Source organism: Vidua chalybeata, chromosome 6 (genome assembly GCF_026979565.1).
Source record: "Vidua chalybeata isolate OUT-0048 chromosome 6, bVidCha1 merged haplotype, whole genome shotgun sequence".
Taxonomy (NCBI): Eukaryota; Metazoa; Chordata; class Aves; order Passeriformes; family Viduidae; genus Vidua; species Vidua chalybeata.
Window position 1 is genome coordinate 47,328,060 of NC_071535.1, and position 24,287 is coordinate 47,352,346.

Genomic DNA, 24,287 nt, shown 5'->3' on the forward strand with positions numbered 1-24,287 from the left:
GGGGACCCCATATATGTTATACACTATTTGTGTTTCCACTGGATTTTTCTCTTTCTCTTCATATTTCTTTTTTTTTTCCCCAGTTTTTCCTAAGTGAAATACTAATGCAGTAATGTTCAAACCCACAATGTTTGAATGGCCTCTGAAATCAGGCAAAACAAGCTTGCCCAACCCCAGTTGAACAGACTGGACTCATTTTCTAATCCATGCACACTCTGTTCATTTTGGCCTAATAAATACATTTCTGTCCTAGACCACGAGCACTGGGGGACCTTGGAAAATCTGACGTTAGCAAGAGAGGGGCAGGTGACCAGGGGAGAAGAGGAGAAACTGGATTGGTACCCATGATTCCTCTAGATGTCTAATAGGAAAGGCCATATGTCCCAAACTGGTGTTGTGTGCAAAGAAACCCATGTTGGAGATTCAGTAAAAATCAAGTTCCTTGGATGCCACTCTTGTTTTCCAGAGGCTTGTCTTTGACTGGGAAAACCCATCAGGTACTGAAACTACAGCAGTTTGGGGTCTCTGAGAACTAAGTGAGGATGGAGTAGGTTTTGACCCAGTTTTAGGTCTTGGAGCACAGGTCTCACTTGGATCTAATTGCTTTTCTCTTTAATGCAGAGTATCTAAGCACCAGCAAAATTGTTGCCTTCAGTGCATGTCAATCTTGCTGTAAGGAGCGAATGTTTTTTGTTAAATGGAGTTTCTTGGGACTCTGAAAAGGATGAAAGTGTATGGACTGATCGCACTTCCCCTAAATACAGGTGCTGTTGTAATAAGGCTTGTAGCTGTGGCTTGTATCCATGGCTGATCTTAGAAGAGGTTCATGGCCCTGAAAAAGCTGTGCATCCCCGTCCTTGTGTGTGCACTTAAACTGACCCATGGATGCCACTAGTACTTGTGTTTGCTGTTCTGCTTCATGCAGGTTGCTTGGAAGGTCTGTGGCCCAGACTTTCCAGTCATCTTTCCTGCTGTTAACCTGGGAGCAGGCCATGAAAAAGACAAATTATTCTGGCAGTGGGAGATCCCTTCTGACTGACATCTATTCTATGGTGAGAGTAGGTTGTGCATCTGGTGTGTTACTGGAGTGCTGTGAGCTCACGTTCACACCTGACTGTGAAGCATTATTAATGCCATTGCGGAGCCATGGAGGGGTTGGGGTACACATTGGTTTTCTGATGTGGGGGGAATGCTGCTTTGCCTATCCTAAAGGGTTCAGCCCTGATCACAAGTGTTTTCTAGGGCTCAGATGCTTTAATTCTAGCTATTCAGCTCTCCAAGAAAGATACTAAAGGGCTCTGTCTCCCTTGACTTGAAAGCTGACATGGGTCAGTTGTTGCTGTTCAGCTCTTTATCCAGTGGTGACTTGTTTGTGGGACTTTTGCTGGAGACAGAATGCTGGTGTGTCCTTAATGTCAGTCAGGAAAAATGGTTTCACTCTGGAGGTGTTTTCTCCAATGGCCTGGAGGAAGCAAACACAGCTTTAGAGTAGGGTGCAGGTCTGTGGTGTAGTCACTACTTGGTGTGACTGATGAACTTATTTGGCTCTGTCTGGGCTCATCGTGAACACCCAAACTTTTCCATGAAGCACAGCAAACAATAACATGGCCTAAAATAAATATTTATTTCTGCCTTCCATGCCTGTTTGCCCTGCCTTTCTACTTTCAGACTTTAGAATATGATTCAGAACCTGTTTGCCTGGCATTTTACATCTTTGCTTTTCTAACCAATGTCTCAGTGCTCTTGGTTTCGCCCTTTCTTTCTTTCCTCTTCTTCCCAGCCTGGCATGTCCCTGTTTGTTTTTTGTCAGGCCTTTTGACTGGAAAAAGCAGGCTTTGCCTTTTCCCTTACACACCTGCCCTCATCTGTTGCCCACTCTTGTATTTTAATTTCTTTTTCATTGGCCCATTGCACACGTGTTGATTGGCTTTGCAGCTGAGGTCAAGGAATTTCCATGTCGTACTTGGAGAGAGGGTTTCCCCTTCACAGTCACTGCCTCAACCAGGCACTGCTTTATGTAGAAATAGCTTGGCAGCTCTTAGAAACAGGTCTGTGTGAAATAATATTGTCTCTTTGAGGTCAGGAAAAAAATGCCCTTTTATACAGTCACGCGTACATTCTTAAAAAGAATTCCACAAAGCTTGGTCTGTTCCCCCCTCTCACACTCTCCTCCTGCCTTACCTTTTTCCTAAAACACTGGAGAATCCAGTCTTGGAGTCTGACAGCACTGAGCATACAGCATGTACTGTACCTTTTGAAATGTTGGCTGCACATAAAAGCCTTGCTTAACACTGTATGCTGTTGCTTTATTATGTTGTGTGCACGGTATGTAGGTGGTGGGGTTCCCCACTGGGTGGGGAAGGAGGGTGGGTGGGATTTGGAGTAGGAGGTGTGGAGAAAATCAGCTGGAGCAATCAGTGATATGTGCTGGGGCTCCTGCTTCCCATTAGGAACAGGCAGCTGATGTTAAAGGTTGTGCGAGTAGCCATGGCATTATTTGTGTGTTTTGCATCATTGTTGATTTTATTTCTGGTTGTGATGCTTACTGTGCTTCCTGGGAGAAGGGTAGGTGGAGGGGAACCCTTGGGAGGGAAAGGCAGAAATAATGTCCTACTGCCCCAGGACTATAGGGCAAATTCTGACCCATCTGCTGATTCCAATGCTAAAGAGTGACAAGGGCCGTGCCTTTGGGAATGGATGGTCTAATTTCAGGACTAGGACTGCTGCTCGATGTGCTGGTACATCCACTACCATAAATCAGTGTGATTGCTTGCCTGATGTCACATTTCCAGTTTAGGCCCGTGCCTGGCTAGGCATCCACACCACCAGTCATGCACAGTAGAGTGAAAAACCCCAGTGCCAGGCCTGCATAAGCAGAGGAAAGCCCTGCAGTGGGCATCCCATGGGACCATTGATGGACAGAGGAGCATGCGACCCTATAACATATGAGTAGCCTGGATGGGCCCAAGTGCTGTGAGGTTGTGCTTTAATGCTTCCCATGTGTTCATGTTACCACCCCAACTGCTCTTGTACTGCAGCTGAGGAGAACTTGAGTGAAATCCCTGAACATGAAGGAAAAATTGCTCTATTTCAGTGGCAATAAGGGTGCATTTCTGCTGTCCTTGTCCATCTGCTTGCTCTTCAAAAGGAAATCAGAGCCATGTTCAGATCAGGATGACCCTCATAACAAACATACTGTCTGAAGATGTTTGCTAGCCCTCGTAGTTAAGTACCTTCTCAGACTGGGCTCAGTGATGTGCATTTGCTGAGCTGCAGGCACCTGATGAGGCTTTGTGCTGTCATTAGCTCCTGTGGGGCGGAAAACCTCTCAGCTCTGCACATACTAGATACACTTAGACTCTGAGACTCCAGGATGGCTGAGCTGGAGACACAGTGGATAACATAGGAAAAAATATTATTTCCTCATGCTGCTCAAAATGTGCACCACTGCAGCTGGTCTCTCTGTGCCAGCCTAAATCAAACCGTAGACTGAAAACACTCAATGCTGCCTGAAATTCTCCATCTGCAAGATATTCAGATGTTTATTTTTGAAGTTTGAATAGTGAACTGTGTTGCAAAGGGAACGCAGTACTTGGGGATGGACCAGGATGTTGGTGTTTGGAGCACAGGCTTGAATGGGACAGCTCTTCATGGCTTGGCTGCTCTGTCTGCAGCCCAGCTGGCTGCAGCTATAGACATTCACCTGTGATCAGCATCTTTGATTTTTCCTTTCATCAGAGGACTGGAGCATATGCTCTGACATGGCCTAGTAGTACCTTAAAAAAATTTCCCCTCTATCACTTGGAGACTGAAAGATGAAATCCCACAAAACACCTCCCTTAACCTTTTCCCAGATTATTACATGAACTTTATCTCCCATTCACCTTTTTTTCCTTAAACTTCTCCTTGCATTCCTGCTAGTATCAAGTTCCTCCCTGGCTTTCTTCATTGCCATTGGTTTCACTGTCTCTTCCTAGCCCAGGAGTTCAGTGCCTGCCCAGGCACTTCAGTCAGGATGTGAAGAAACGTGTGTATCCTACACGTTTCATTCACTGTTTTGTGATGGCAGTGTGGTGAGAGCTTAACTCTCAGACATCTTGTGGCATCGAGCTCCACGTGTTAACTGGGTAATCTGCAAAATATTGATGGGCTTTCTTTTTCCTGTTGCAAGAATGGTGGAGTGTTTTTAGGTGACCACCTTTTATTTAGCATAAGAAAGTGAAGGTTTTCCCATTTGCCCTGTCTCAGTCATCATTTTATCATTTTATTCACTTCTAAAGCAAGCTATTGAACCATTTGGACCTTGATCTTTCCCATAACAACCTTGGAAACCTTTCTGTGTCTCTACTGATTTTTTGGCTTCCTTCTCTGGCCTCTGTTCCTGTTATCCCTGCTCTGAAATGGGTGAACAGGCTTCAGCTCATTCTCAAAGTGTGAATGTGTCATTGATTTATGTGGTGGCATTTATAACGTTTTTGGTATTGTTCTTTATCCTAATCAACCTAACATTTTTTGGTTCTATTTTTCCTGATGGCATCTGTGCACAGAGCAGATGTTTTCATTGAGCTGTCCGCAGTGACGCCTAGATCTTTTCCCTGAGTGGTTACAGTTAATTTAAAACCCATCAGTATATTACCTCAGCAATCCCTTGATGTCACTGGTTAGAAGATCCCAGCTGGCTGCTGCTCTTAATTCTATTGCCTGTCTGTTTCCTATTATTTTTTTATTATGCTTACATTTACTTGCATGCTGTGCCAGCTTTTCAAGCGAGGTGGGCACACTTATTTACAAGTGGCTAACACAGGCTCTCAAGTTCTTCTGTTCATGTACATAAAAGTAATGTTCATGCTTAGGTGTTTTCACAGCACAGGAGTGCTTCCCTCGTAGCAGGTACTACTGAATAATGCCAGTACAAGAAAACAAACGAGGCATATGTTTGCACATGTCCTTTTTTGAGAGCTCCCCTCACTGCTGCATGAAAGAGCAGCTTGTCTGCTGTGCCTATCTGGATCATGCCAATGAGTAACCTGTGCTGGGCAGCCCTGAATATTTGGCACCATGCTCTTTCATGTAAAATTGTGTGGCTTCAATGAACTAACAGGGAAGGGGAGGAATTCTGAATGCATGGCAGGTTGAAAGCTGTCAGCACAGGCTTAGGCAACATAATGGTGCCCTTTGAGATCTCTTTGTATGTGTGGTTTCATTGTTTATCTGTTGGACAGTTTTGAAGACCTGTAAAATACTGTGTGATACTTTCCAGCATGTGAGATAACCTAAATAACACAAGGAGTCCTATGGTGCTGAAAGTAGCACAGCGAGGGGGTGCTGCGGTCTGCTGTGGCGCTGGTGAAGTCATGTGGCCTTGGAACAGGGCATGCAGGGACATTGCATCAGGTTTGCATTAGAAAGCTCCATCCTGGAGGCCAGAGAAATTTCACTTGGCTCCCAGAGGAGCAGTAGTGAACCCGTGTTAATGAGAGATACTGGGAGACTGCAGAAAGGAGCCAAATGCTGTAACTCTGCTTACTGATGGAAACATTGTGAAGTCTCCTCTTGCTTTTAATGGCTTTGTAAATGACCTTTGGCACCTGCCATCTCCTGTTTCAGAAGCCATGCAGCTCCTCTGCCACTGAGGACAGAGTCTTAGGAAGATGGGATGGTTTAAACAGGAAAACAGACAGCTGCAGTATGATCAGTTTCCTACTCTGAGGAAGCTGAAACCAGTCTAATTTTGCTGAACTGTGATTCAGTTCAGTCCAAATATTCCAATATCATGCAGTAAATGTTACAAGCTCCTTTGAGGAAGGGGAAAAAACCCTCTGATTCAAAGGCAAGGGGAGGAAGTGCCCAGCAAGGGACAGAGATGAAATTGCCAGTAATGATGGGTGGGGAAAGCCCAGTAGGGTATTGATGAGCAGGACCTGAGAGCAAAAGAGATGAATGGCCCTCAGTGACCAGGCCCCACTGAAGTCTGTGATGTGGATAAGAACAAAAGCCAGCCACACTTGTCTCCTTGCTGTGAGGAGGGGATGGTGATGCACTGTTGCTTCATTCCACAGAGCTCCTAAAGGGGTGATAGATGATGTTCTTGAAGGATGAAGCTGCAGTAGATTCTTCAGCTCCTGAGACCAAAACTCAGCTAGTCCCCACCTACAAAGGGCAGGTGGCTTGTCTGGCTGCATTGGTGAGGCTTGTGCCAGAAGTGATTGTGAGCAGGGTGCTAGAGAATTGCTCCTATTGTTATTAATGTAGAGCAAGAGCAACATGTCTGTCAGGCCAGAGGTGAGGGCACATGCATAATCCTAATGAAATGCCACATTGGAGCTGTGAGTTCCAGCAAAATTTCTGAATGTGGTGGGGCTAAGCAGTCCTCTAAGAGAAACAGATGCAAAAGTTTTCTGCAAGCACTTCAGTCCTTGATGTGCCCCAGCACATAAGTGGTGAACTTGGCAAGTGTGGCTGGTTTGTAAGAGCAACCCAAAAGGGTGGAATATCCTTTCCCATTCATTTCCAGTAAACTTGACAAGTGGGTCAATGGTGAATGCAGTGAGGACATACAGAAGCTTATTGCCTAAGCCAGATCTTAGATGGCAAAAGGTGGAAATGGAAGTGAGGGAATACCTCCTGCTACAAAGAGTATAGGGTTACAATGAGCATGTAAAAAACCCTCATGCAATTCTGAAGTGCTACTGATGTGGCAAGAATGTCACTGAAAAGCTGTGTATTAGGCAGCTGAAGTACCTTGGTCTTCTGCAATGAAGGAACAAGAACGGCTGTGCCTAGCAGGTAAATGAGGGAGGAAGCCAGACTCTGGCAGCAAACAGGTGGGCCAAAGAGCACACAAATGATCAGAAGAAATCCTCTTGCTCTACTTTACAACCATATTTCCCACTTTTTCACTGCCTGAAGTAAACTAGCCTGAGCTAACCAGGCTGTCCATCCACAGGGACAGGGGAGAAACAGATATACAATCAAGTGTGTATGGGAAGATAAAAAGTAGTGCAGAAACTTGGAGGCAGTGCTGGCTTGTAACTGCACTGGAGGGAATAAATTGGCTTCCTTGCTGACAAAAGACCTCCAGCAGACCAAGCAAACCTATGCAAGAGGTATCAGACCAGCTCTGGCAATGATGAGGCTAAACTATGAGGATACAAAAAGCAGCTGAAACTCTCATGCTGGCCTAGACTGTGCAGTGGGAAGCACTATGCTCACTTCCAGTCCAAAACTAGAATAAATCAATGGTCCTCTATCAGCTTCCTTTTCCCATAAACATAACTGATTTTGCTGTGGTAGTTGTTTTGAAGATATTACTGTACTGCAGCACACTTTCCAGTTCCTTGTATTAGAACATGGGCTCATTTCTCTGTGAATCAGCTCTTTGCTAACTGCTTTGTGAACTGAAGCAGAGCAGACTATGCCTAGCACAGAGCCAGACTCCTCAAGCAGTTCTCTGGTTGATGACCAAATTCAGAGGCTATTCCTTTCTGCAGCCACCAATCTCTGTGACACCACAGTATTTATTGTCGTTTTCTTGCTGAGGAACTGCTCATCAATCCATTCTGGGATGGCAGTGGCCATTTTTGGCCTGCATTGGAAAGGTACTGTAAAAAAGGTCTTGCTGTGCTGTTTATGGAAGCAATTTGTCCTTTAAGGATATCTTTACGAGCCCAAATCTACAGGAACCTCTCTTCCTTCTGCACCTTTGTTCTCCTACTTGATAGGAGCCTTCAACCCCAAAATTGTGTGTGTGTGCTTAGCAAATGAGGGTGTAGAGATGCAATGCCACTGGGAACAATGTGAATCAGGAATGTACTAAAGCCAGAGGCACTGTAACCTAGAGCTGCACTAAACAATGTGGAAGAAACACTGTCAAATCTGTGTCTGTGTGAGCTATTATATCCCCAGCTAGCCCCCCTCCAAAAGTTTGCTCAGCATGCTGACTTTCCAGGAGCTTTCTCAGTGCTTGGAACAAGTTAGCTATCTCCTGCCAGAACTGAGAGAGGAACACGACTGGCTGATGAATACCATATGTTCCAGGCTGGCCAAAGGAAACCTAATTGTGTTTTGTTTAGCTTGTGTACTTAACTGGGTTTCTGTAACAGGGCTGAGTTGGTTGGGTTTGGCTTATATTTTTTTTTCCTTTCCAGATAAATGAGGTTGATCCCTTCTACAGTGTCCTGTGACAGTTCTGTATTTTGCCCTGGAAATGTAGGGCACAGCCTTCTGCCGCTTCCCTAATAGAAGGGATAAGGGGAGAGCTGAGCAAACAGAAAGGCGGTTGCCAGCAATAGTGATCAGAAATTGCAGGGCAAAAATCTCATTCTAGACAAGGAACATCCAGTTCTGAAGAGAAAACAAAAATGCTTAGGCTGACCAGAAGGTTCCCCAATCCTTTTTTACAGGTTGTTAGGCCATCAGAATGGGAAAAGTGAGTTTGTGACCTGGAAGTGGGAACACAGAACTCTGGATGTCTAATATCTAAATGTAGATTTGCTACATTAAAAGCGGCTTAAAATTGGAGCTGCATCAGGCTGCAGAAACTAAAGGCTGATCTCTCTTCTGAGACCACCTTAAAAGGCACAGATTGCAGCTTGCAGAAGTTGAGGTTGGACAGATGCTGAGCAAGGTTCAGTTCCTAGAGACACCTAACCTTGGATGGAGCTAGAAGAGAACTTATTCCCACTTCTTCCCTCTGTTCCATTACACTACATCACTTGGAGTTGATCACTCCTCTCTGATGTATTTTGTTCCCTCTGACTGCCCTAAATGCTTAGGAGGAGGCCTCATCTTATATCACATGATTTTCCAGCATCTACCACAACCTTGACTGGAGGAGGTGGGAGGGGAGACCACTGAACGTTGTTGTGTTGCATATAACAGCTCTGGCTCTCCCAAGACTGGAGCTAGCTGGAAACCTTGCATCCAGTTCTTCTTCTTCAAGTTATTGGACACAACATGTAGACATTTTTTCCCCAGTTTCCTGGACAACCTCAGCCATGGTGTTGTGAAGCATGGGGTGTGAAGCAAGCTTTGCATCAGCTAGGAAAGAGCTGTAAGTAGTAAGTGTATGCTGTTCTGACAGGTGAGCAGAAAAGGGGGAGAGCCTTGATTTCTAGCTGAGGAGAAGAGGTGAAATGAAGCTAAAAAGCAGCTGCCACTTTAAATGGATGTCTTTGCTCCCCATCTCTTATTTATCTTGTACCTTCCTGTTTACACTGTAATTTCCCGCAGTTCCCATTCTGCTCATTTAGAGGTCAGGTCAACCCAAGGTCTGCCTCATTTCTGAGCACCAAATCAGCGAAACTCTCACCATCTGATGCCACCAACGAGATACAGGCTATTGCCTGCTTCTCCCTGTAGGCTGCTGTGCCACAGTGAAGTGAGGGAATGTTCCAGATTTAATGGAAGACAGAAGTTGGCACAGTTCTTGACTTCTTCCTTCAAAAATGTCCCCTGCTTTGCTGTGTCCTTTCACTTCTGACACACTTGTTTATCCACAGGCTGCTTGTGTCCTGATATTCTGCCATGTGCTGTGCTGCCCACACAAGCATGCTCAGCTGCGTGCTCAGCAACCCACCTATCTAGATATTCATACGTGCTGAATCACTCTTCCATGTACACTCATAGCCATGCTCACAGATGGACTTTGTGAGCCAGACTGAAACTCTCCTTCAATCTGCCACCCCTGTGTCTTCCACACAAGGGGTGCTCTTCCCTCTTGGAGGAAACATAGATCTTTGTAGTAGGTTTGTTTAATTATCTGTTTATTCTCAGGTCCTTAGGGAAAAGATGGTCGGGCCTCCAGCCATATGGAGGGGAAAGCATGAATGTTGACACCTCATTTCTCCAGCCTGCCCCCTGCTCTGACATCTGCCCTTCAAGGTTTGGCAATATGTTTGAGTCCAGTTTCTCCTTTTGTCAGGGTAAAATACCATCTCATCACCTTTTCATGGCTGAATTTCCAATCTCCTTGCTTGGCCTTGCCCCCCTGGCTACCATCCTAAGGTGTGTGATGACCACCTTGATAAACTTTGAGGCCAAGCCCTTGCTGAAGGCTATCTGTCCCACACAAGCACCCAGGGCTATGCACAGTCCTGCTGATGCTGCAGCACAAGCTTGTTGGATAAGACACTGCCTGATCAGAAACATCTTCAAAGCCAAACATCCTGTTGCTTGAATGTCCCTTGTTCAGTATGGAGTGTGAGCTCCCTCCCTGCCCCCCATTCAGATTCCACGTTGGACCATTTAAGCATTAATGAAGGCCAGATGCATGTTCTGCAAATGTAGGATCTCTGCATTTTGGAGTAGAAGCTGGCTTGATGCCTCCGTGTCCTTCGAATCCTTGGTACAGCTAATAACAACCAGAGGCAGCCTCCTCAGTCTGAGGTAGGTCCCACCTCAGCAGTGACGTCCCTGTGACCACAAAGGATTTCTTAGGGACCTGGAGGGGGACCAGCTTTCGGCTGTGGAGCTCCAGGATCTGGTTTCATCTCTCACCAGCATTGGCGGGATGAATTTGGAGTGACTGAGCTGTCCAACGAGAAGGTAGTGAGCTAGGCTAGCACTGGATTTCTGAAGGGGAAGGAAGGAATTCAATGTATTTTGGTGGATGTAAAAATAAGGGGTGGATCATACTAGTGGGAGCTGTCCATGCATTGAGATAATGGAGCAGATGTGCTGCACAACTATTGCAGCCTCGTGCTACCAGGCCTCTTGTGAACTGCTAACCCTCCAGGCAGGGATGAGTCAAGATGAAATGTTGCTTTCCAGACTCGGATCTGACCTGCTAAAATGCCATTGCCACAGCAGCTGTGCTTCCTTGCTGCACAAGCAGAGCTTTTCTTCTTGCAAAGTGTCTCGGCCATCTCTGCTGGCTGATGGGTCCCGGAGGTTGTTGCAGAGTTGTTTTCTGGATGTCTTAATGCAAACACATGGCGTGTGATGGGGGGTGTCTGGCTTGGTGTGGATATCTCTGTGCATGTGTGTGAAGATATTAGAAAGAGGGTGACTTCTGCTGGTTACAAAACTGATTTTCTTGCTCCCTGGAGTAAGAGAGCCTGTAAACTAAGTTTTTAGCCCTAAGATTTGTTTGTGGAGTAAGTTTTTGCACATGACTTTTATCCAGAGGGTTACCCCTTGGCAGGATGCTGGGGATTGGTGGGCATAGATAACCAGTAGTGGAGTGTGATGCTGCATGGCTTTACTCATCACAGCTCTGCCATGAGCATTCAGTAATTATTGGGGCATGAGCTTGTTATATGTTAATGACCCCAATTTGAGCTTGCAGTGATTTATGAAAGACCCTCTGGCTGCTTGTAGCAGTTCATGAAGGATATTTCCATCTCAGCCTCCTGCATTCTGGGACTCACACAGCTCCCTAGTAGTGGTAGGGATTTCTGCAGGAAAAAACCTCATCCCCCAACAAGCCCAAACTTCTCAGATCTTCAGTACAGAACCTTCTCTCTTTTCCCCTTCACTCCCCATCCCCTTCAAACATACCTGTGGGTAGAGGTGGTGTTATTGGAGCAGCCTATTTGACTGCTATATTTTCCACTCAGATCCATTGACTTCTATTTCATGTTTTCTCTGGATCAACACCTTTTGAGAGCAGTTGAAGCTGCTTGAATTTGCATAGTTGGCGACAGTGTGTCACACTGCTATCTCTTCTTGGTTTGCCTCTAGAAGGCAGTGATGATATGTCTACATACAGTCACCCAACTGCAGTGTGTGCCTCTATGTCCCTCTCAGTGGAGGTCCTTTATCTGTATACTGCCAAATGTGCCCCAAAGGAATACAGCATGATTTTAGAGTGTGTTTACAGCAAATGTAAAAAGGAGGCAGGGATCACCATTTTTCTAAACCCTTTTCTAAGAGGCAACTTTGGCTACTCTGATGACAGGAGATAAAAAAAGGAAGTTTGTTGCTCTAAATTGTTTTGTGTTTTCTTTTCCTCCTTATCTATGATAGTGGCAAAAAAAAAAAAAAAAAAAGAGAAAAGAAAAAATAAATCTTTTGGGCAGTGCTGGGAGCCATGAAGCTTCCTGCTAAAACCGCTGTCTTGGTCTTGTTCTGACCCCCTGAAGGTTGGGAGGCTCAGAAGAGCTTGATGTTTCTCCCGCTCAGGGTCTCTGTTTCCTAGGAGTTTGCCCTCCTGTCCCCTGGCCTAATATCCATCTTCTGTTGGCTCAGGAGAGAACAGCCTAGGGGCACACAAGAGCTGATTGAACAGTAGTAAACTAACAGAAAGGATAAATGTAGAACTCTTGATGCAGCTTCTCATTAAGACCATTACTTGGGTTTTTTCTTCTGTTGTATTGTTTGTTTTCATGAAGCATCAAGGACTAAAGAATTTCAAAAGCAATTAGCAGATAGATAGTATTACACCCTCTGATGTATGGGAAGAAATTGATTTGTTTGTCTGGAAATAGAGTCCCTACAGGAACAGAAAATCAGTCATTGAATTTGAGGTGAGAAAAAGAAAATAGAACCAGATCCAGTGAGGTGGGAATTATCATTTCATGCTTCTAAACATTGGCATTCCTTGTTGAATATCATTGTGAAGCTTATGGTGTTTGTGGATTTTATTTGAGACTTGTGGTCTTTATTTGAGCTCTTGGAATCAAGAGGCTGAATGAGATTCTCAGCTTTCTATTTATTTTTATTTTTTCAGACTAGCATTTCCAGCTCTCTTGATCCTGGAAGAAAACAACTTCACTTGAAAATATGAAGCCTCGAGGGTCCAAATAAGAAAACAGATGAAAAATACTCCAAATACTTTTGGGTTGGTGCGGGGACTGCTGGGCTCCAGGACGGTTTGGATGGGTGGTGGTGAAGGATCTCTGAAGCCTGGTCTTTAGAACATATGGTTTATTGTAAAGGATGAAGGGCCCTGCTTAGAGTTGCTAGCCGCAACTCGTGGCAGGCCCAGGGAGAGCGGGGGGAGAGAGAGAGAGAGAGAGAGAGGGTGCCAGGTGAGCGTCCCAGCAGGAAGGTCCAAGAGAGCGTTCGGTCCCTCGGCCACACCTTATCAGGGGGCTTCAAGGTGGGCTGGGACAGGACTTGGGCCAATGGGGCTACAGATACCTGATACTTCAGGGGAGGGTTACAGGTATGGGATGAACCATACATTAGGGGGTGATACAGAACATTCCATTTGACCTTTTAGATCATCAGAAAGGGGGATTGCTTCCAGCTTGGCTGTATTATTGTTTTCGAGATGCTCAGTGATTAAGGTTTGGTATTTCAAACCTTGTTTTCATCTCAATATCTGTATTCTCTGATTCTTTTGCCAGGCCATCATATTTATAGGGCTTTGCTATTTCATCTTCCTCAACAGGTTGGTTAAGTCTTATTATTTTGAAGCCTATATCATTCTGTTCTAGGGCCACACACAACATTTTTGAAGCTGAAAGTTGGCAACACTCATGCTTTTTATCCAAAGCATTTTAGAAAGTGGGTGAATATTGGTGGCTATAGTGAATGAGAATGTGTGGGGGTGATCTTCCAGGTGGTGTCTCGCAGCCTTGTGGGCTCCTTGTGCATGGCAGTGGGAAGTCCCTGCCTTGCAGAATTAATGAACTAGTCATGGCAGGCAAGGGTGTCTAGAGGGGTGTTTTTCCCCTCTTCTGTTTACAGTTATCTGTCTGTAAGGAGGCAGTCAGTGAACTGCCCGTGAAGCCAAGGAGAGAGGGAGGAATGTAAATCCAATTTACCACACTTGGTTATATAAGTGACCCTTGACAGAGTGCTGCTGTGGCTGAGGGAAGAGTGGGAAGGCACATAACGACGGGAAGGTGCCTCATCCTGTCCTGGGACAGGACACATGGATGGGCATTGTGCGGGACAGAGCAAGGGTGAGAAGAGTTCCTGCACGCAGAGAAAAACAGGGGCTGCACAGCGTCAATCGCAGACTCTCCTCCTTGCCACGGTGGTTGCTGTTGTTGTTGTTTCTGCTTTTAAAACAATATGCAAGGAACCATCCAATATCCTAGGGCTTTTGTTTATCTAGATTTTTATGAGGAAAAAAAAACGAAAAGAGGAGAAAAAGAAACAAGAGGGGAAACACACGCATTCCTTCCAACCAGAAAGTCATGAGTTTTGATTCAGTCTAATTACACAAGTGATATTTTTATAACCTCTGTGAAGTCTCCTTACTTTCTTGGTGTGTCTCCATTGTTTATGTGAGAGTGGCCAGGTAGCCAAGGCAAAGTAATGTTGCGAGAAAAATTCCTTTGGTCTTGGAATATGCTGCACTCTCTTTTTTGGCTTCATAAACAAGCCTGTTTTCCTGGTTTCAGACATCTCTTAGCTTCTTTTGTTACCTCTTCCTCTAAACTACTCATGTTCTGCCCAGCTGTGGGCCATGTTGACTGTTTCATAGCATCCCTTAAATATGCACAAAGCATAGATAATGGGGCCAGACCTCCAGTAAATTACACCACTCCTGTTTTGTGTCCCCTTCTGTTTGCAGCAATGAAACAAAGCCCATGTGGGCCCCTCTGCAGGTTGGCAAGGGCAGGCCCTGCCTAGGTGTGGCTTTCTCTACTGCAGTGGAGAAAGGACTCTTGGGAGTCCTGCTTGGACAACAAGCTGTCCATGAGCCATCAGTGTGTCCTTGTGGCCAAGAAGGCCAATGGTATCCTGGGGAGCATTAGGAAAAGCATTGACAGCAGGTCAGGAAGGTGATCCTGTCCCTGTGCTGAGCCCTGGTGAAGGCTCACCTGGGGTACTGAGCTCTGGGCTCCCCAGTACAAGAGAGAGATGGAGCTCCTGGAGTGGGTCCAATGGAGGACTGTAAAGATGGTTAAGGGTCTGGAGCATCTCTCCTGTGAGGGAAGTCTGAGAGAGCTGGGCCAGATCACTCTTGAGAAGAGATGACTGAGTGGGGACTTCATCAATGTCTGTAAATATCTGAAGAGCGGGTGTTAAGAGAATGGAACCAGGCTCTTCTCAGTGGTGCCAAGCAATGGGCAGAAACTGATGCACTGGAAGATCCACCTGAATATGAGGAAGAACTTCTTTACTGTGCAAGTGACTGAGCACTGGAACAGATTTCCCAAAAAGGTTGAGGAGTCCTCCTCCCTGGAGATACTCAAGAACCATCTGGACACAATCCTGTGGAATGTGCTCTGGGCTGACCCTGCTTGAGCAGGGAGGTAGGACCACATGATCCCCTGTGGTCCCTCCAGCCTTACTCCTTCTGTGCATCTGTGAATCCTTGTATGGGTGGGACCAGGCTGTTTGGGAGGCTGCAGGGTTAGATGGAAGGTGTGAGGTGGGTGAAAGCCAAATGCTGTGCTCTGCAGTGGCATGTCTTTCTGAGCAGCCAGAATGCAACCAAAAGGTAGGAGTCCAACTTCTGCTCTACCCACCCCAAGCATGCATTTCTCGCTCAGCTGAGCAAGCTTCAGTGCTTACTCTTGTAGTAACAAATAGCCCAGGTGACAGCTGCACACTGTTGCTTCCTTTGGAGATCTGCTTTGGTGTTTTTGGAGATTGAGGTTTTCTAAGACAGTTGTCTGTGCTCTGAATCAGAATTTAAAGATGCAGAACAAATCAGGCTCCAGCAGTGGCACAGCAGGGGCCCAGAGAAGGCACCATGTGGAGCAAGGAATTGAAGAAGCAGCAGCTTGGGCTCATGGATAGACATGATGGAAAAAGGTGGATTGAGCTGTCAAGTTGCCATGTATTCTGAGTGCTGGAAATAAGTTTTGTTTGCTGTGACTGGTCCTGTTTTTTTGGTGGTGTTCACCAGTACCATGAACAGTGCTGGCAATGGCTGTGAGTTGGCTCCAGCTCTTTGGCATTGTTTTTTACCTTCCTGTTGTGCAGGTGACTTTGGAATGTGGATGTTCAGGTGACTGGAGCTGCATTTAATCGCCACAAGGCAGTGTTACTCTGTAGATGTACCGTGGGTTTCAGAGGACCTGGTACAGAGGATGATAGGAGCTGGAAGGAAGATGTTCATCATTGCAGGTAGCCAGCATTTATCCCACAGACTGGCTGCTGCTTGTGTGATAGTAGAGAAGTTGCAAGGCTTTTGAAAAGGGTTTCAAAAACTGGCCTTGATTTTGGTTGTTCATTTGCTTATTATAAAACCAGTAATAAGTTGCATATGCTAGTTGCCTCATGACTGTTGCTCTTGAGATACTGCCCCTTTCTTGTTAAAAAAGACCTTGCTCAGAGACCCATCACTGAAATCCATCCCTCAGTCATAGAGATCCATCCATTCCTCAAGTATTTGAGCACTGTGGTCACTTAGGTGATGTGCTTCTTGGACCATCCTGATGGTGTAACCATTGTGTTGCTGGGAGATTTGGAGAGTTCAAAGGTGAAATGTGCAGTCTTTATGTATTTGTCTGCATGGTTGCTTTGCCAACACTGCTGTGCACCAACACCACGGCAAGCCTCTCTGCCCCTTCCAGACCTTGTGAGAAATGAAGCTGAGGTCCCAGCTGGTGAGTGATTAGCTCTGGTCTCTCTTGCAAGGATACTGTCAGTTCCAGTCTAGCACTCATGAACTCTTCCCACATTCATTGATATTTTTGTGATGGGCTGTCATCCATACATTTCATGTTTGGAACAAGCGGTACTAACTCTCCTCTTGGATGGTGTTTTAGATGGCATGGAAATAAGTGCATGTTCTTCAAATGTAATTTTGTCAGCAGTATGCCTGAGGAATGACTCAAAGCTTTTAGCAGAGGCACGGGGAGCTCAGGAAAGAGACTTGGTGGTTGAATAGTTGAGCCCCATTCAAATGGTGGGCTCGGGAAAGAGACAAATAGGAGAGGAGAAAAGAGATTGGTAAAATGCCAAATATGACACTTGGGTTCTTGGGTCAGATGTGAGATTGAGGGTGTGTGTGAAGGAAGGCAAAAGCGCACTGTGGAATATGGCAGAAGGAGACTGCTCACCTGGGAGTGAGAGTGCTCACTGTGAAGAGTGCACAAATAGGAAGATTTGAAACAGGCCATGGTGGGAAGAAATGGAAAGATGGTGTGAGTCAGAGGCCATGACAGCCAAATTCAGCACCACTTTTAAGTAAAGGAAACTCTGCTGACATCTTATAGCTTCAGGCAAGGACCAGCAGAAACATCTGGGCTGGATCTTGAGCAGTGTAAATCTGCTTGGGGGCCACTGCCTTCAGTGGTGCCACACTGATCTATGCACATGAAAGTTTTGGGCCTCTGCTTGCCTTCCTGCCTTCAGTCTTGCCTGCTTTTTGGGTCCTGTGGAGCTCTCTGACTGAATTTGTGGGTGTCAACGCAGGGGGTTTCCTGATCAATGAGAATAACGCTGTCCTTCCGTCCTGCTTCATCTGCCTGGGATTTCCAACAGAAAGGCAGTGACTAATTCCATCTGGCAGGCTGACCATGCTTCAAAGACTGCAAATCCCAAGACTTTTAACTTACAAACAAAACCATGCATTAAAAAAAAAAAAAAAAAGAAAAAAAGACAGCTCTCCCCAGGGATAGTCTCCGCAAAATCCAAAACAAGGTCTCAGCGCCTGCCCTGGTACTCTGGCTGACGCCAGTGTTTTTTCTGTCCCTTTTAAAACCAAGCTGGAGTGTTCCTGATTCCTCCATTTGACACCTCTGGCTCCTTTATTCCCTTGGTGAGTGGGGTGGGGGGGAGGAGGCTGGAAGGGAAAGGCCAGAGCAGAGGAGGAAAGAAATGCCTGGTATTGATCCACCAAGGCTGGCCAGACTGCAAGAAATTCCGGTTTGTGAAAAATGTTGTGGTTTAGAGCATTTGTTTTTGTTCCACAGTGGGATGAAACCAAGACTTTCTGGAAGGAGGGAGGAGTGGGGGGAGAAGAAAAATGACCTTTTTTTTTTTTTTGGTGGTTGTTGTTGAGGAGGAACAGCCTCCCTGCGGTACAGATGCCCACACTGTGTGGCTGGGGAGTCCTCTCCTGACAGCCTCTCGTTTGCAGCCTGTGCTCCTCTAGTAAGGTAGTGCAGGGATTGGGATTAAGCCCCTGCAGGAATGGGTAGAGACCTCCTTCTGCCTCCAGCTCATCGCATGCTCTGGATAGAACAGAATCAAGGGGTGACCTTCAGGACAGTGACCTCCCCTGTGACAGTCATGGTGGAGCTTGGCTATAAAACTCCGTGAGATCCCCTGCTTTGTGACAGGTCTACCCTTGCGGAGTTTTTATCCACTCAACTGGGCAAGTTTCCCAACTGGTGTGGGGAGCAATCTGCACAGTTTCTGGAGGATGAAGAAGGTCCCTGACTTCAGCAATGTGAAGTAGGGAGGCTCTGACCCCGAGTTCATACAAAGGGGAGTTTGGAGTAATTACCAAAAAACCCAAAACCTTAAAGATTTTGCTCTTGCCTTTTAAAATGAGTGTGCTGGCTTTTCCTACAGCCCCCTTGTCTTGCATAATGACAATTCCTTTCAGGGAAATGTAGAAGGACATAAGAACAAGAGCAGATCTGGCAAGATGTCAAAAAGCAGGACATAGACATAGCATGTGGCTCTTTTGCTTCCAGACAACTCTAAGAGCATGGTGAAGGATTATCTGGGCTTACCTTTAGGTGAGGGACCAGTGCCTTTGAGCAAGGCAAGCGGTGATCTAGCCTTTTTGTGTCTCTCCCAAAGCCAGGGAGAAAATTGGCCAGCAGAGCTGGGAAGAGGATGGACAGTGTTGCCCTTGAGGGTACCATGAAAGTTATGATCTGGGGAGAACCTCTCGGTGGCCCTGTGAGGTGTTGGTCAGGTCCTAGATCTCAGCATGTGTGCCTGCGTGTGCCTCCCAGGCACAGCCTGTAAGAGCTTGCTGCACTGTCTGAAGAACAGCTGTGGCATTCCAGTGATTTCCACCCTATCCCCACACACCCATACCTTGTCACCAGTTGTTGAGACAGGAATGGAAGCTATCCCATACTTTCAGCTGGCAGCCCTTGGGAAATGCCCTGCCTGTCCTCTGGGAGGTAAAAGCCCTTTTCTGAATGTTAGTCAGCAAACTATGCAGGGGAAAAGGAGAGAGAAGAGAAAAAGAAGTGTCTGCTGTGAGTCAGAAAGAGGGTTCCTCCCAAGGCTATGGGATTACAGGGAGGGTGGGGTGAGGCTGCAAAACGGGGCTGCTATAAGCAGACCTACATTCCACCAAGCCACAAGCATGAGGTATTGGAGCTCACAGGCCCAGGAGCACAGTGGGATCTTCATTAGCTCTTTCCAAGACAGGAGGGCTTGCAATAAAACCTGAAGTGTCTGGTAATTTGATTGTCAAAGGCCACATATTCCAAGACAAATGCTTTCGAACAGCTACAGAGTGTAGAGCCAAGGTTGCTAGGGGAAGGCTGCTAAAAGAACAGGTCTATTCCTCCAAAAGGGATTTCTTGGCAAAGGTTACATCCAAAGCTTTTTTCACTAGTTGCAAGATTGTCACGTTGGCAGGTGTTCCTGTCTCCCTGGCATCTACTGCTTTCTCCCAACACAGCTCTCTGGACTTTTACCCACACACCTGTTGTCTTGCTCTGTTATTGTGAAGCAGAAGTGTTTCAAACCTGCCATGAGCTAGCATCTAAGGATTTCCCGGGCTCTCCACCTTCCCCTGTAATGTTGTTGGATGTCCCTTCTTATAGAAGAGGCCTTCCTACTGAAGGAGACCAATAATGGGTCTAAGAAGAGCTAGAAGACTGGTAGCTGAGTGTTGGCTGCCAGAGCAGCTTGTAGGCAGCTGCTGTTGAAGGTCAGGGCTGTCCTGCCTTAGCAAGGCATGTGTAAAGCTGTCTGATAACATCCAGAATCAGCATGTTATGGACTTTCCATTTCCTACTGGTAACCAGGAATGGATACCCAGTGAAGACATGGATAGGAGTCACCACAGTGGCTAGGTATTTTCCTGGGATTATGCCTGATGCCATCTCAATGCACAGAAAGGCAGCAAAGAGGGTTCTTTCTTGCTCTTTGTCTCTTTTGAATTGATTCTAGGTGTAGGTTTCCCATAGCTTCTCCTGGCTTCTCCTGTTTTGCCAGTGGGCCACAGTGCTGCCAAGGAAGGCCAAGTATCTGGCAAAGCCATTGCCAACAAAAAAGCTGAGGTTAAGGCTAGAACTCCTCTCCTGGTGAAGCTGAAGGCAGGGGTGGGCCTGCAGTGTTGCATTTTGTTACTCACTATACTGACCTAGCTCAGAAGGGAGTAAAGAGGAATGTTGTTTCCTTGGTCCTAAAAAAGATAGTAATCTTTTAGTTTCATACAAGAAACAAAATTCACTCTTTACCCTGTGCTGAAATATGCAGATGTACTGTGCACCTCTGCAGGCTGTCTTGGAAGGAGTCACTGTGCTCTGTTTTAAATATTTGACAACCCCCTCATTAATTGTTGGAAAGACTGCCTGATAATTTGGTGGAGTCTGGAGCCTGTAGAATGTTACTGTGAGTGATATGTATCTGTATATCCTATAGCTCTGGAAGAACTGTTGAATACTCTGAAGCTCTTGGCTTTGGAAAATCGCTTTTCAGGCACATTTTTTCCTGTAACTGAATTCCAAGTTTTTTAGCAACTCTGCCTCCCCTTTCTCTTCCTCATCTCCCTCTCAAAAGGGACATTTAAAGGAAGATACAACCATCTTCACACCATCTTCTCTCTGAAGGGAAATGGAGGTGACATTGAAGAAGAATTGTAAATCAAAGCAAGGGAGAGTTGTCTCCTTGTATCCTACCTGAGGAGCAAATGGGACTAATATCTCAGGAAGTTATTCAACATTTATCATAAGACCCTGTACCAATTTACTTATCATTTTACCCATCTCAAACAGTTCTCACTGTCATTTACAGGGCCATACATTTGACTCAGGATAGATTTTTTCTTGGGATGGTGTAATCTGAAATAGTTCACTCATTTCCAGGAACAAGATGAGGAGAAAATTCCATTATTTTTCCTTTTGTGTTTAAAGAAAGACAAAATGCAAGATTATTTTTTTCTTTTGTTACTTCACTGAGGCAGCTGATTTCTTCTTTCTGAATGAGTCTGAGATGTTGTTGAGGAATCACCAGGAGGTAGAGCTCACCTCTTTTTTAGTGCTGGCTGCTTATTAGGCATTTGTTCCATGTAATTTGTCTGAATTAAGCTTTCTCCATCCTCTGTGGAGAAACATGAGGGTGTTCAATGAGCTAATCTGAAAATAGGTACCTAATAGTAGTGAAATGAATTGCATCCTGGGGGTTCATAACAGAGGTAGTTTAGAAAAATTGTTTGAAACAGACTCATCATTTTTAGATAGATGAGTTCAACCCTCTGAGACTAAGGAAGAGCCTGCTGTTTTTCCTATGAAAAGCTGATTGTTTTCATCTGTGTTACATGTTTTGGAGAAGAGAAAACCAAAAATATATCTCGGTCTGCTCATGGTGGTGAGAGTCTGGTAAATGCTTTGATGAGTCCACTTGAATGGTGCATCACTGTGGCACTTACCCCAAAAGCAAGAGTGTGCATTTCATCCCTGAACCTTCCTAATGACTCTCATGGCACCATGATTTTAGGGAGGTGGTGAAAAAGCTGTCTGTCTTTCCTGCAGTCTTGGTGGCTTCAGTTCTGGTGGTGCCCAGGAGGCAGGGAGGAGGTGTGCAGTCAAACTTCAAATGCAGAAGGACTGCTGGGAGCTGAATGTGGAGGAGAAGGCAGCAAAGGGAGCAGCTGGACACAACAAGTGTGGCATGGGAAGACAAAGGGGGAAGTGAGGACCAGCAGGAGGCCCGGGACTTGAAATACTACTGAAAATGAGAAGAGAAGAGGAGACTGGGAAAGACTGTACAAATGGAAAGTGAGATGGGAATTGCACATGTGAGAAGGGAAGGCAACTGAGGCTGTTGATGGGGCAAGGAATTTCAGGATGTTAAGCAGAGGTTCAAAATTCAAGAAAGACCAAGTCCTAGAGGATGAGAAACTAAGTTGTGGAGGTAGCTGCACAGGATGGGGCAAAACAAAGGCTGTGGGAGACAGGTAGAAAAATTTGGACTTGGATGGGCACCAGGGAAGAATGATTGAGGGTGTCCTGTAGAAAACACTGGCTGTGTCACAACCACGTTCAGGGAAACCAGTTACTGCTATGTGAATAACCTGGATTTTGGCATTTATGGGACTTCTAGCTCTTGGGATATAATGTTCTCTGTGGATATAATACTGTATAGACTGAATATATATTTTCAAATGGATTTTTCTCTCTGCTCTTTTCTTGTGCTAACCTTTCCTTGTTGTTTTTCTCTACTGTTTTTTCTAGCCTATAATTAGCAAACTTGGGGCCCAAGAAGGTTTATGCTGAACTCTCAAACATAAGCTGTTCAAATGGTTTGAAATATTGAGTGAAGCATGTTCATCTTTCACTAACTGGAGTAAAGGTATGTATGAAAATTATTTCCAGGAAAAATACCCTTGAAAGTCTCAGGAAGAGCCTGTCACCTCTTCACTAGGACACAGTCATTCCTTTCCAGCTGATAGCCCTGTGTTGGGTGTCAGCATTGTGCCTGGATCTTCATCTCGATGATTATCAAGCAAATGGTTAAAATCAAGAGGTTTTTAAGAGAAGACCTGCCCCTGATCATCCAGCTCAATGAGACCAAGTGCAGCCTATTACAAGATCCAAGGTACAGCTTGATTTTAAACATCTGCTGAAGTGCTTTTGTACTTTGAGTTGCTGGGAAAAAGTTACTGGTATTCCTGGGTGGCAATCTGTAATTCACACCCTTGCAAGGGATCAGCAGAAATGGGCAACGTGCTTCTCCTGGCCTTAGAACCTACAACTTGATCTTGGTGCCTGTCTGGCTGCACGTTTTGAGCTCCAGCCGATATTGCGTGTGCTTCTTGGACAATCCCGCCTTTTTACGCACTTGCTGTTCCCTGACCCGCTGGCAGAGCCACTTGCCCCCATTATTCATCCTGACACACTTCCTAATGCACAGAGCCAGCCTGTAGCATCCAGCCTGCAAACTTCCCCAAGGCTGCAGAAGGGGGAAAAAGATATAACCTGCAAGCATAAAGATATGCATGAAAACACACTTTTCATGTGTTTTCACACACTACGTATGCGTGCAGACATTTATGCCTCCTCATCTGCACACACATAAGCATTTTTTGGATACTTGTATCCCACCAGATGAAAACCTGAGAGTGGAAAATGTGTCGATAAACATAAGGGAACTTTTTAGGGCCTTTGATTTGAAGCTGCATCTTGTAGTAGCTTTCCAGTGTTAGGATAAGATAGGGAGAGGAAAGAGAAAAGGAGAAGCAAGAGGCAAGGGTAAAAAGAACAAAGTAGAGGGAAAAGAGCAGGAGTGTAGAGAAAAAAGATGTGGGGGGAGAAAGGAAAAGGAAAAGTACAGGTAGCAGTGCTGCCAGAATTTGTATACCTTAAAATCTGAAAGGTCTGAAAGTTCTTGACCTATATTCCCCGTTGCAGAAGTGTAGTACAATAACATACCATGGTTTGTTTAAAACATTGAAACTTGACTTCATTCTTATGTTTTGGAGAATGATTTTGCAATGGTGCTGAGGAGAGAAAGCAAAAAGATTTAGCTGTTCTCCTTTACAATCTCTCTTCCTCTGCCTTTTGGTGTGCTTGAAATCAAACCCACTTGCTTCTGAAATATTGTAGTGTTGCTGTTTTGTTGGAGCTAGGCTTGAATTAAAACTTAAAATCAACCTCAAATCCACCGGGACAGGATGCTGGTATTTGTAACAAAGTGAGTTTATAGACTGAATGGTTTGACATCTCATGTACAGTCTGGTGGAAGCACATGCTGCGGAGCGGTCCGCAAGGGGACAGCTATCACATGGTGCTTTGACTCATTCAGATGGATTTTGGTTTCTCTTTGCTGTTTTTTTTTTTTTTACATTTCTTTCATTTAATTTGGAAAGGACAGAGTCAAGTGCTCCATTTCAGGGTCTGGTGCACTAGTGGAGTAAACAGTATTGTGGAAATGTTGGCAAACTCTCAAGTTGACTTGGCTTTGCTGGTCTCCAAAGAGTTATATTGTTGGTTATTTATGAGTATGCAGATGACCTTTGGGCAGTGGGAAAAATGTTTATGAATCTAAAAGGCTTTGCAAACTCTAGCACAAAAGCGTTTTGTGTCCAAAATAATGTGAACTGTGACTTCTTCATCATTCAGCCTTGTTTGTTCTCTTATATTAAAAGTCTTTGGTCATCTATTTGCGTTGTAGAATCAAACCATGTAGTGCAGGTGAGCAGTCACATGCCCTGAATAGAAAAAGTAAAAATCCAAGTGAAAAAGGCATGTGAGTAGTTCCAAGAGAGCAGCTGAGTTTGTTCAATGGGCTGGTGA

General features: G+C 45.4%; 1 long non-coding RNA gene across 3 annotated transcripts in view; it reads left to right on the forward strand.

Annotated features, from left to right (window-relative positions):
* LOC128790287 (uncharacterized) overlaps positions 1–24,287 on the forward strand; it is a 98,314-nt gene that overhangs the window by 15,945 nt on the left and 58,082 nt on the right. For 2 of the 3 annotated variants that reach the window (XR_008431684.1, XR_008431683.1), the window contains exons 5-6: positions 12,671–12,781; positions 22,227–22,344. This is a non-coding gene — a long non-coding RNA (uncharacterized LOC128790287). The remainder of the gene's footprint in view (positions 1–12,670; positions 12,782–22,226; positions 22,345–24,287) is intronic. The other variant, XR_008431685.1, reaches the window with a different exon arrangement.